The following is a 12,345-nucleotide window of genomic DNA, read 5'->3' as shown; positions in this document are numbered from 1 at the left end:
GTTGGGAAAGGCTATAGATTTATTCATAGTTCTGCTGAATTTCTTACTAAAGTCTAGCTAAAATCAGCTAGGGAGTATATGCTTCATAAAGTTTTACAAAATTCCTACCTGAAAAGCGTTATGCAAATTCAAAATATTAAATATGTCTGAAAGAATTACTGCACAAGAAGAGTGTGGTAGCCTTTCAAAGATTTTCATATCCATTTGATGCCTTTTTTTTTTTCTCTCAGTGCTGCTGTCTCTTTGTATACGTGTATTATCAGGAACCCTTGTATTGTGTGAGACCCTTTACTTGGGATGTGATTAAAAGCATCTCTATTTTTTGCAGATGTCAGCAACAGAAATATTAGAAAACTGACAGATGCAAAATCACAAGGAAAAAAGAGGAATGAAATGCCCACCTGTTTCTGAAGTTGACAAGGTGGAAACTCAACAACACCAAAGTGCACCAAGCTGGCATCTTGCCCAACACCACAATGACCTGCATTGGTTTAGGAAGAGGAAAAAACAAGCTATTTTGTCTAGTGTACACGCCAAAATGAAAAGCATCAGCAAAAACCTGCCCCAAACCTTCCAACAGAAGAAAAAAACAGAAGAATTAGGTTGCGAGCAGAGATGGTGGATTAAGAGCTCACATCAATGGACTTCTGTAGATGAATCTTCCTACTTTCCACATCTTGACATGGAAGTAAATGGATTTAAAACTTCAACAGTAGCCAAAATATATATGACAGCGAGATATTTGAGCTAGAAAAGGGTACACTGGGGAGAACTGAAGGCAGATATCCCTGGTGTCTCTAATACAGTTATTTAAACACATTCAAGGCATTGTTCCTGACAGGTCTAAGACAGTGCTCACTACTTAATGTTTGCATCAAATTGTGTGAAAGAAACAGGCTGTATTTTTAAATGAAGGAAAGGAGTATTTTATTCTACCTTTTGAAATTTTCATAATTCCTACTTCTCCAGGAAAAGCTACCTGGAATAGGTTTAAAGTTTAAAATACCAGCAATATGTTAAGAGAAGGAAGTATAAAAATAATTGCATGTAAAACCAGAATAATTACAAGGATTGAATAACTATCCCAAGCAAAACATACATCCAGGAAACTGGTGGTCAGCTAACCCTCTAAAGAATTCCAGACATGCTGATTTACAGGCATCCAGTCAAAACACACCACATGTCAGAGGATGCTGGTACCCTGGCAGAGGACAACAGCTTGTGACAGTGCCCTTAGCTTTCCACCCAGCTGCTGGGTGGCTGGTCATGCTGCTCCTGAGTGAGCTACCACAGCCTCGGCAAATCATATGGTGCTGTGGCACATCTCCATTGGAGCAGTGCACATCCTGCTTTATTCTAGTGGATATTTCTTTACAAATATGTAGTCAGTGTTAATACAGCTGAAGATCATAATTTCTGTGACAATGTCATTTAATCTTAGTAGTTTGACAGTTGTTTTCTGGGTGGCTCAGCCACTCACATTGAAAGGGCAAGTAGACTGAGGATACCTTGGCCATTCCTGCTCAGGAACTCTGAGTCTGTGCATTACTGGTACTATGCAGCTGCCATCATTAACACACATTTATGTTTTAGATGAGATTAAGCCTTTTTTAAAGACTCTGTAGTGAGTGAAATGATTGTCATTAGAAGGTAGAACCAAGTGTCGGTCCACACACGGTTTCAAACAGTGGAAATCATGCAGCAGAGAAAAGGACAGAGTGAAACTGATCTTAGGAGGAGCAGAGCTGGACTCAGGAGATTGAGCGAAGAAAAATGAAAAGACATTGCAGTTTTCTATTAAAATCAGGCTGTAAAGGCTTCCCAGTATTGTCAATTTCAAGACAGATGGGAAAACTGGGCATCTTGGGAAAAGGCTAATCCTTGTAGCTATGAATTGAACATCAGAAACAGGTGAAAAAACATCACTTTTGAATGTTTTTAATAATAAACTCTGTACAAATAAAACTACTGAGGCAAGGTTTGTACTGTGTCTTTAAAGTCAGTAAAACAACGTATGTACATGCATATTTAAGTAACTTCTGCTTTTAACCTGTTGCATAGCTCAGGACACAACTATTCGTTATGGGGACAACTAAAAAAACCCCATAATTTAGAAACATAATTTAGAAACATAATTTGCATAGCAATTTCTGAAGTGAAGCATGTGGGGAGGGGTGGATTAACCAGAAAAAGGGAGAAGGGTGAATCATAAGGAAAGACACAGAAAATGGAGACATTTAAGACCTAACTAACTCTTGACTGTGCTAAGTCCGCTTTACGTAGAGTCAAACTCACACACTGCTGGATGATGACAGTGGAGTTTCCTGGCACGAATGTGTGACAAAGAGAGAACAGTGGGCTGTAGTTCTCCGTATCCCATCTGGATAGATGCATCATACATTTGCTCAGTTGGCAAAACTGGCTTAAGAAGTTCTTGTCCTTGCTGCCACCTATCTTGTCTCCTAGCTATGTGTTCCTATGTCTGCCCTACAGTTTATTGACCCTACAGTTGCCAGTGCCACTGTAATTCAGACTGTACATTCAAATGAAAAAAAATTAAAAGGGTATTATAGCTTATTATTGAATTTCTTTATTTGGCAAACCAATGTACAGCACAGCTCTACGAGGCGGATCCAGGTGAAGGAAGTCACCCAAATTAAAAATTCAAAGAACTGTTGTTGCAAATAGAGAAAGTAAAAGATCAAGCGGGATTAGTCACTGCAAGTCATTAAAGTAGGTGAGCCTGACAGACACAGCTTCTTTTCCTCCAGTCTATGCCAGGACGGTTGGGAAAACTATGTGACTCAAATGAAAACGTGAAGCTGGCTCACCCGATTTACATTAAGGTCTCTCCTTTATTTAAACAGAACAAAAGGGCTCTTTTCTAACAAGGTTTTCAGCACCCAGCTGATAAGTGATAAATGTTTTATTGCCAGAATCACAAGTTTGATTTCTGACGTCTGAACCATTTAACTTCTGTGTTGGAGAGCTGCATGATGAGGAAGTGATGCTGCTTCTGTTCTGGCGAGGAGCAGTTCCCAGGCAACATGCTGGAAGAACCGAGTGTTTTTGCAGGGTGTCTTACTCTGCAAAACGTTACAGCTGCTGCTGAGAGAGGTCCACTTGTCAGATTAAGGCTCTTGAAAACTTCCATACCGCAATGCTGGGGAGCATTCTGTACTGTCTTCTCATGCTGTTTCCTAAGACTGCAGAGCTACTGCTTAAAAGATCAATTTCTAAAATAAGTCCTGGTGACATCTGCCATTTGTTAGGAAAATAATAATAAAAAAATATATATAAAAGCATCATAAAAAAAAAATCACTGCTGAATGATTGAACAGCAGAGGCAAGAAACATGACATCAGATTACAAAATATTTTCAGTGACTTCAAGATACTTGCTCTTGCCTCTGTCATCAAGCTTCTAGGTCATTATCTACATGGAAAAGTACACAAAATGTGTTCCAGTTCAACAGAATAAGTTATTTTCTCTTCCAAGAATTTTGTCTTCACAGTAGATGGTAAAGTAATTTCAGTCAGAACATTTCATCGTGGTTAGCAATGTTGATGGACATGCAGATATTTACAGTTCAACATCTTTGAAACAGATGATTAGTCATTCGCTTACTTCTGCCTTCTGTTTTTAAACAGGAGTTCTGCTATTTAGACATGCACCATTCTTTCAACTGTAGCATGAACCAATGAGCGTGCTGAGGTTATTTTATTAACTTCTGCTTTTCAGTATTTGCAACACTAAATTGTTAAACTGAACAAATCTTGCAAAAGCAATAGAACTTCATCTCCAGGACAGTCTTGCATTTGTTTAATTAGACTTGACTTACGAACTGGTGTAGTGTTTGTATTGCAGACGGAGCCAAAAGTGTCATTTTTGGAATAATGGTCATGCACCCAGTGTTCCCAGGAAATCGTGAGGACTGTATGGAGGCACAGCTGTCCACCCAGACAAACCTAGTGGGAGCAATCCAGTCAAAGGCTCGTTCCCAGAGAAGTTTACTTCTTGCGATAGAGCAGTCTCATTCATATAATGGACATATTCTGCTCACACACTGTTCCGGTGATCGAGAGCATAGAAATGTCAAGACGCTCTTTCAGAGAGGGAAACTTTTGAGCTGTCAAGTGCTTAAAAGAGAGGCAATGCCTACAGTGAGAGGTAATATCTTTTATTAGACCAGATGATGCAGTGGTGAACAGGCTGGCTTTCATGGAGACACTAAGTCCTTCATCTTATTGAGGGTGGTGGAGCTTGAATTCCATCCAAGGCTGTGGTCCAGCAACATGGGAAACTGTGTCCTAGAGCACAAAGCACTGGATCAGAAACAGTACCATTATTTCACACTACGTGCTACAAACTAGTAATGTCAGCTGAAGTGTAATGCATACTTTGCAGAAACTATTTTGTCCAAGCAGATTTTACAGTGGACCAGATGGCATCTGCCAGAACCCAGGGAACATAACACTGGTGTAAACACCATCTCACATGCTCTAATATGACACAAGTGGTATTGTGTTTGCACTTCATATGGCTAAAACTTATACTCTTCAGTGATGCTGTAGCACAAATCTGGTAGCAAAGAATGACAAAACACTGTCTAAACCAAAAGTGCTTGTTATATATTACCGAATATTTAGAAAAAGTCTTCCATTCTAAACATAGATGAAATGTGCACACACACACACACACACACTGAAATCCTGTGATACTTCTCAGTGAAGTGCTGGTTTAAAAAAGAACAAAACAAAACAACCAACCCTGTTAGTAATACAGTGAAACTTTGTAGTTCTGACTAGAAATGGAAAAACAGCCTTGTGACCATAACTGAATTTAGTAATGACAAAGAAAGCAAGTTTTTTGGCATGAAACAAAAGAAACCCATTTAGCAAAGTTCACATTTGATATTGATACTTTCCTACATGGGGAAATTCATTAGAGTATCCAAACAGGTCTAGTTCTATTTCTACAAATATAGGGGGGAGAATGCAGTAGAAAAGTATTATAAGCATTGTTATGGAGCTAAATTCCTTCCACATAGACACATTTATATGATCTAGGCTAATGAATGTGCTCCTGTCTGCCTTGAAGACAATGAAATTCTGCTGGAGGAGAAGGAAGAGAAGAAAAATCCAGAATTATCAAGGAATTCAGAATTCCCGAAGAAGTCTTGTCTCAGGGTGGAACTGTACGAATGTACCTGTATTTAGTATCTATCAGCCTTCCTTCCACTCCAGTTTGTATTTTTGCCAGTGGGAGAAGGGGTAGCATTTGCTAGTTCCCACCACAGGGAAAAACTGCTTCACCCACCTGGTTTCAGTCACAGGGATTCATTAATAATTGGGCATTGATTTATTAATGTCACATAATCACTTGATAATCAGTGTGCTACACATTTGGGATCAGTATCAGCAATACAACAGATAAGCCAGGATGTTAAAAAAGACCTACAAATGCCTGAACACCCCTCTATGAATAATTCTCAAAATTTCAACCCCCTCCCACATGCACAGAACTATGGGCACCCATAACTCATGTACCCCACCCCAATGGGGTGGTGTCTTGCATTGTCAGGCCAGGTTTCTCTTTCCTTATCACAGAATAAAGGAATCATAGAATGTCCTCAGCTGAAAGGGACCCACAAGGATCATCGAGTCCAACTCCTGTCCCTGCACAGGACAACCCCACAGTTCACACCATGTGTCTGAGGGTGTTGTCCAATCATTTGTTAAATACTGTCAGGTTTGGGGCTGTGACACCTCCCTGGGGAGCCTGTTCCAGTGCTCCAGCACCTTCTGGATGAAGAACCTTTTCCTGATGTCCAACCTGAACCTCCCCTGGCACATCTTCCTGACATTCCCTCAGGTTCTCTCATTGGTGGCCAGAGAGAAGAGAACAGCAGCTGCCCCTCCTCCTCCCCTGTGAGGAAGCTGTATGCTTTGTTTAGACTTCTTTTGAAGCTGACTTTTTTTTTTTTTTTTTCCCCAGCATCTCTTGGTAATTTCCTGGTTACTATTTAATCCATCTGATTGCCATCTCTTAAACAAACATCATTATTGTTATTTTCCTCTTTAGCATGACCTGCTTTGGGGACTTCATAAGCAGTTTTCGGGACTCTGTTCACTCACACTTTTCCCACTTGCATCCTGTCATATCAGTGTCTGTCACTCACCCCAGAGCACAGAGACAGATCTCCCACATGTTTCACCCAACATCCACATCCTCTCTTCTGAGCTGGTTGTCCTCAGCCAGGCTGGGGATTGTGCACATCTAGGATGCAATTCAGGTCCTCCTGAGAGAAAATAGCTAAAAAAAATCAGAAACCTACACAGCAGACATTTAATTCCAGCTACAGCCTTTAAAGAACAAATAATTTGTTTAAAATGTTTTGCTAAATGGAAAAGCAGAAATAAGGCTGGCCTGGCATGGATAAAGCTAATTGCAAGAAGTGTATGAGCTGCATGCTTTGTGCTCTCTCTCCCTTACCAGGACACATCATGAGAGCTTTCCTTAATGAAGTCGCTTATATGGTGACCTAGCTTCACCCAATTTAGTTACAGCTCTGATTTCTTCCCACTTTACTTTGTGTGGCCCAAGGATTTCTGAAACAGCTAAGAGACGGATCTGGGGTTTGGCCTTGAAGTGCCCTGCACATGGTTGAATCTATGCCAGGCATTGGTAAGCCAGCACTTGTTTGCTCGTTATTTTGGCTCCCTTTGTTTCTTTGCAACACATACAGCGTCAGATCTAGTGTCACATTTGGTGGCAGCACTGCCTAAGCTGCTTTACCAGCTCAATTCTTGCTTCTCCATTCATGACTACTTGTTCCCACCGCCTCCTTGAACCACCCTGGCAGCAGCTGGCACAGCTCATGGTGAACCAAGCAGTGGAACAGAGACAGACTGGACTGATTCAGAGGAAAAGAAATTGCTTTCTAGTCAGATCAGTTTACCACACAGCTGCACGCACACACCTTAATGACTCCATAAAGGGGTAAGACAGGTGTGAGAATTTGAATGAGAGCTCCATAAGGCACTATTTGACATTCAAAACAGTGTCTGCATAACCATGTCCTCCGAGGCCATAAATTAGCTTAAATGAATGAGAAAATCTTGCTAGGGAGATCTCTCTGGTTCTCCACACCTGTTCTTGAAGCTCCAGCCACACCTGTAGGATGAACTGCCCAGTATTTTTCAACTCCCAAACATTTGGAAAGGCCACCGGAGAGGTCTGGCCCTGCACAGCTCTCGAGCTTCTTAGTCCTGCTGCTTTCAGGAGGAGCTGAGATTTTGCGGTACTTCTCAGATGGTGACTGTCTTCTCAGTAAATCCTGGGAGCACACAGCCACTGGGCAGCAGCTGCAGACCTGGCTCATGTGCCCTGGAAAACAATAATGTAGTGATATACAGTAAACAAACTGTGCAGAAGCCACACATTTGCATAAGCAACCCGGAGTCTGAGCCTTTATTATTTCAACTGCTTCTTCCAAGACATATTTTATAACTGTTGCCTCAGTATTTACTTTTGTTTAGCCCCATGAAATCCACCGGAGAGCTGAGTTGTAACTCAAAATTGTCACATGCCATGTAAAAGGTCGATGACTTTTTTTTTAGTTATCACTAATACTCTTAAATGTAGAGCTAAATGTCAGTGGACAAATATCTAGCAGCAGCAGCCTTCTGCTTTCCTCCCTTAAATACGTATATCATCCTCCCTTAAATATCACTACCATTTTGTTGCTAATATGAGCAGTGAGTGATTTTCCATATGTATTATTCTTTCAGAAATGCCTTCTGTCAAAAAAAAATCCATGAAATTATGGCAATTTTGCTAACAAATTAGTTCTCTTGTTGAAAGAAAAATAATTACAAGGAATGTAAACATCTTGATTGAATAGTATTGAGATAGCATATTAGGTACTACTGTACATAGTACCGCATCAAATTATTTTGCTTTTCTTTTACTTTATAAATGAGAATATCAGCTGTTTCCATTATTGTTGCATAGTGCTACATTACTTTTCCAAGATATTAAAACCAGCTGTTTTTCAGGCCATGTCTGTAGCTGAAAAATTTTGCTGAAATATTAGATGGGTCCAGTCAAAGTGAAGAAAGTTTCCAACTGTGTATGCAGCTTATATCAGAGAAACCAAATCTTAGCACACACCACCTATTTCAGACTCTAGAAAGTACAGAATCATTTACATACTGACCTGGAACAAACTAAATTAAATAATTTAGGAAATACAGCTTCAGATTAGCCCACTCTAGAGTGTTTTCACTCTGTGTGTTAAACAGTATGATTCTTGCTAGATATCACTGTGATATCTCCTACCACTCTCCATGGCTGCTTCAAGGTACCTTTCTGGGCAGCTTTTCAAAACCACCAGCAGAAACCTGTGCTAGCAGGACTTCAGCTGGCAAAATCCTTTACTCCAGATAAAATCTAAAAGTGCCTGTAAGATGTAGGGCGACCGGTTATGAGAAAGGCAGTTTCTTTCACAACACAGAAAAGAAAATCCAGCTGCCTGCTTAGTTATTGTCAATTAGACACCAATTTGTAAATCCACAGTGGGCGGTGGGTGGCAAGGAGTTGGAAAAGTAAAATACTGGGTGTGCCCAGGTTTGCCAGATGAGTTTGGGTTTGAAGTTGTTTTCAAGTACAGACTTGTCACTGAGCTTCACTGTATGCACACGAGTACAGAGTTTATCCTGGCTTCAGAGTCTGCTAGAAACAGAGTTTAAATAGATCCAAATTCTCATTAATAAGATCTTTACAAATGACCAAAACCAAACCAAATCAGCTCTTCATTTCATGGCATCAACCAGCAGTCAGGCTTGCGATGAGTTTCATCTTATGGGGTCTGGCAAACACATGCAAAAAAAAATGGGTAGGAAGCATCTGACAGCTCTTCAGGAGGAAACTTCATTCAAAATCTATGTTTTGCAGCCTGGTTCTTTGCCTAGTTATGGTAACTTGACACAAGTATGGGTTCACTGAGAAAACTGGACCTGTTCAGGTTGTGGTACTGCAAAGCAACACCACTAAATACAGAAGAAAGCTTTGTGAAAGAGGGCTTGAGGTTGTGTTATTTTCAGAGCATTTAACATTTAGAGTGCATAAATTATGTGAGAGATTGGGCTACTAGTAGGATTTTGTAGAATCACAAAATGATTTGTATCAGAAGAGACCTTTAAAAGTCATTTAGTCCCATGGACAGGGACACCTTCTACTAGAGCAGGTCGCTCAGAGCCCGATCCAGCCTGGTCTTGAACACTTCCAGGGATGGGGCATCCACAGCTTCTCTGGGCAGCCTGTTCCAGGGCCCTTACTGTAAAAAAGGTCTTTATGTCCAATCTAAGCCTACCCTCTTCTGGTTTAAAAATGTTGCTCCTTGTTCTGCCACTACAGGCCCTGGAGAAAAGCAGCTCTCTCTTTCTTTTAAGCCCCCTTTATATACTGAAAGGCCGCAAAAAAGTCTTCCCTCTGCCTGTCCTCACAGCAGAGCTGTTACAGCCCTCTGATCATTTTTGTGGCCTCTTCTGGCCCCTCTCCAACAGGTCCATGTCTTTCCTGTGCTGAGGTTCCAGAGCTGGACACAGGACTCCAGGTGGGGTCTCACCAGAGCAGAGCAGAGGGGCAGAATCACCTCCCTTGACCTGCTGGCCACGCTGTCTTTGATGAAGCCTGGGTTATGGTTGGCCTTTTGGGCTGCAAGCACACATTGCCAGCTCATGTCCAGCTTTTCATCCACAAGCACCTCCAAGTCTTTCTCTGCAGGGCTACTCTCTATCCATCCATCACCCAGACTGTATTGATACCAAGGGTTGCCCCGACCCATGCGCAGGACCTTGCACTTGGCTGTATTGAACATCATGAAGTTCACACAGACTCACTCCTTGCCCCAACTTTTTCACCAAGTTTAGTGAAGCTTTCACATAATTCTTAAAAATCTGTTCATAATGAAAGTAAATTTTCGCACTAGATGAGGCAAGCGATTTCCTGAAGAGGGAGTGGGCACCACCCCTCTGTGAAATGTGGTGATCTGTGACAGTTAAGAATGTATTCTCTAAAATGAACCGTTAGCAGCTACTAAGAAGCTCTAAATTTAAGAAGAGGCAAGGTCAAATGGAGGTGCAGCTGGGCAAGTTTTCTGGACTGTTAGGACAACTGGCATTAGCTGGAGAGAAAACAGGCAACCTTTTGTATTTGCAGTCTTTTATCAGTTCTTAAAAATATACTGCAACACCCACTGACTACAAGTGGTTTTGTGTCAATAAGTGAAACCTTTGATTCTACAAATTCACAGCTAATTTGTACCCGGGTAGGAGTATTTGAATTTTTATTTGGCTGCCCATCTGAACAGCTGAAAAAACAAGACCAACAGTAATGCTTTCTTGTCAAAATTGTGAATGTCGATAATTCAGTTTTGCTTTGCTTTCTCCCATACTGGGAATTGGAGAAAATGCTACCTTTCAGTTGCAGGGAAGTAAAGAGCCAGGCTCTCTGAAAGAGGCCATGTTCTCAGGCATGGTTATTACTGAGAAGGCTGTGGGTTTGGTGGGTGTAGTTCCTTCCTCCTTGTGAGAGGTCTCACACAGTGCGTTTGGCTTTGAGTGGAGGACCTCCAGCACCAGGGTCTGGGTTGCTCTGGTCTGCATGTGCTCGGTCTCCTTCTAAATGAAGATGTATTGTGAAACAAAAATTCATTGAAAACCCCGAAACACAAATTGAGCCTGTAGCTTAGTTGATGGGGCATTCACACAAGGGAGAGGATATTGGGAGCCAGTCCTTGCTTTGAACCATATGCACTGTAAAGTACTTTTGCCAAGAAATCATCTGCCAGTGATGTGTTGGTGTCTAATGTATTAATAACTAAACAGCGGAGAGATAACAGACCTTCTCAGGTACCTGCAGGGGTATTGATCCGACAATGAAGGATCCAACATTCAAAAATGAATTTGGTGCAATCCAGTGATATGACCTGTTTGGGCATATCCTGCGATTCTGTTTTCTTTATAATGCTGACCTATTAGAACAGCTGACTCTCCTTATACATCCTTCTCTCTCTTTCTGGTTTTGTTTCATTTTATTTTGTTTGTTTTGTTTTGTTTTCTTCCTGATTATGTCTGCAGTGCTCTTGAACTGTTTTGATGTGCAGGCATCCTGCACTTTTTTCAAAGGATGTGTAAATTTATGTGGTGGATGGAGGCCTGTAGTCCATACCCTTGCTTTTCTTAGTTACTATTCAAGGCTAAAATAGTCCATAGACTCCTCCAAGAAAATAAGTGACATAGTTTGAGTGCAGAGACCTTGGTATTTATAAATGAGACTAAAGACTTGACTTAGCTGTGAAAAGAGAAGCTACTGGGTTTTGTTATGACTTCAGTGACCACTGAAGTGCTTGAAGCTGGATGGAGCCCTGGCAGATGGCTGTGTTGCTTGAAGAGACAGCCACTGTGGTAGTGTCAGAAACATGGGAGGATTTCACAGGTCACCAAACATCCCTGAAACACAATTCAGAAACCACAGCCCCTCCATATGATAGAAAAATTGTCAGTTGGCAGGAACTACGAAAGTGAGAAGTAGTGAATTTTCAGTGCAGAGGGATTATGTCAGGCGCAAAACATAGATATCCTTTCTTGTAATCTCACAGGCATCAAGCCAAGGTATGATTCTGCTCTCAAGGAAATCAGTGGATTTTTTTTCTCTATGTGAATAGCGCAAGTAAATGCAGAGTTTGTCCTTTTGCTTCAGGCATAGAGTGTTCGTTACATCGTCTTTTGCCCATTTTTTTCTGTTTGCTTTCTATTCTCTATTTAAATTATTTTTATTCGTTTGCTTTCTTCCCTTTGCTTTACATTCTGATTCCTTTTTATAAAAGGTAATGACATATGAGAGCACACAAACGAGTCATTCTGACTTTATGGGATCTGAGCCCTGGGTTACGCATCTTGCCAAACCGACTGAAATGACTATTCTGCACAGCGCTGCTGAGGTTGGCCTCGTGGGGTGGTTTGGTAACTCCACTCTTGGCCAAAGCTTCCTGCAGTTTTCGTACTTCTGCAGTGGTGAACCAACCACAGTAGACCAATATTTCAAGGAAATGAGTTGACATACATTGAGATAAAAGAGACCAACCTTGTGGCTGCCCTGCCTGTGCATATGTCACCCCACGCTCCTACGTCATGATCTGGGAAATACCCCACTTTTGTGGCTCCATGTCGGGTACCTCAGGCTACCTTGAGACCTCCTGGCTTCTCTGATCTCCTTTGCACTCCCATCAGTTGTAACCAATGGCCAAAGACACAAAGGTTCATAGTCCTCACGGGAAGA

The sequence above is a fragment of the Patagioenas fasciata genome, chromosome 1, assembly GCF_037038585.1.
Source record: "Patagioenas fasciata isolate bPatFas1 chromosome 1, bPatFas1.hap1, whole genome shotgun sequence".
Taxonomy (NCBI): domain Eukaryota; kingdom Metazoa; phylum Chordata; class Aves; order Columbiformes; family Columbidae; genus Patagioenas; species Patagioenas fasciata.
This window is presented reverse-complemented; position numbering follows the sequence as displayed.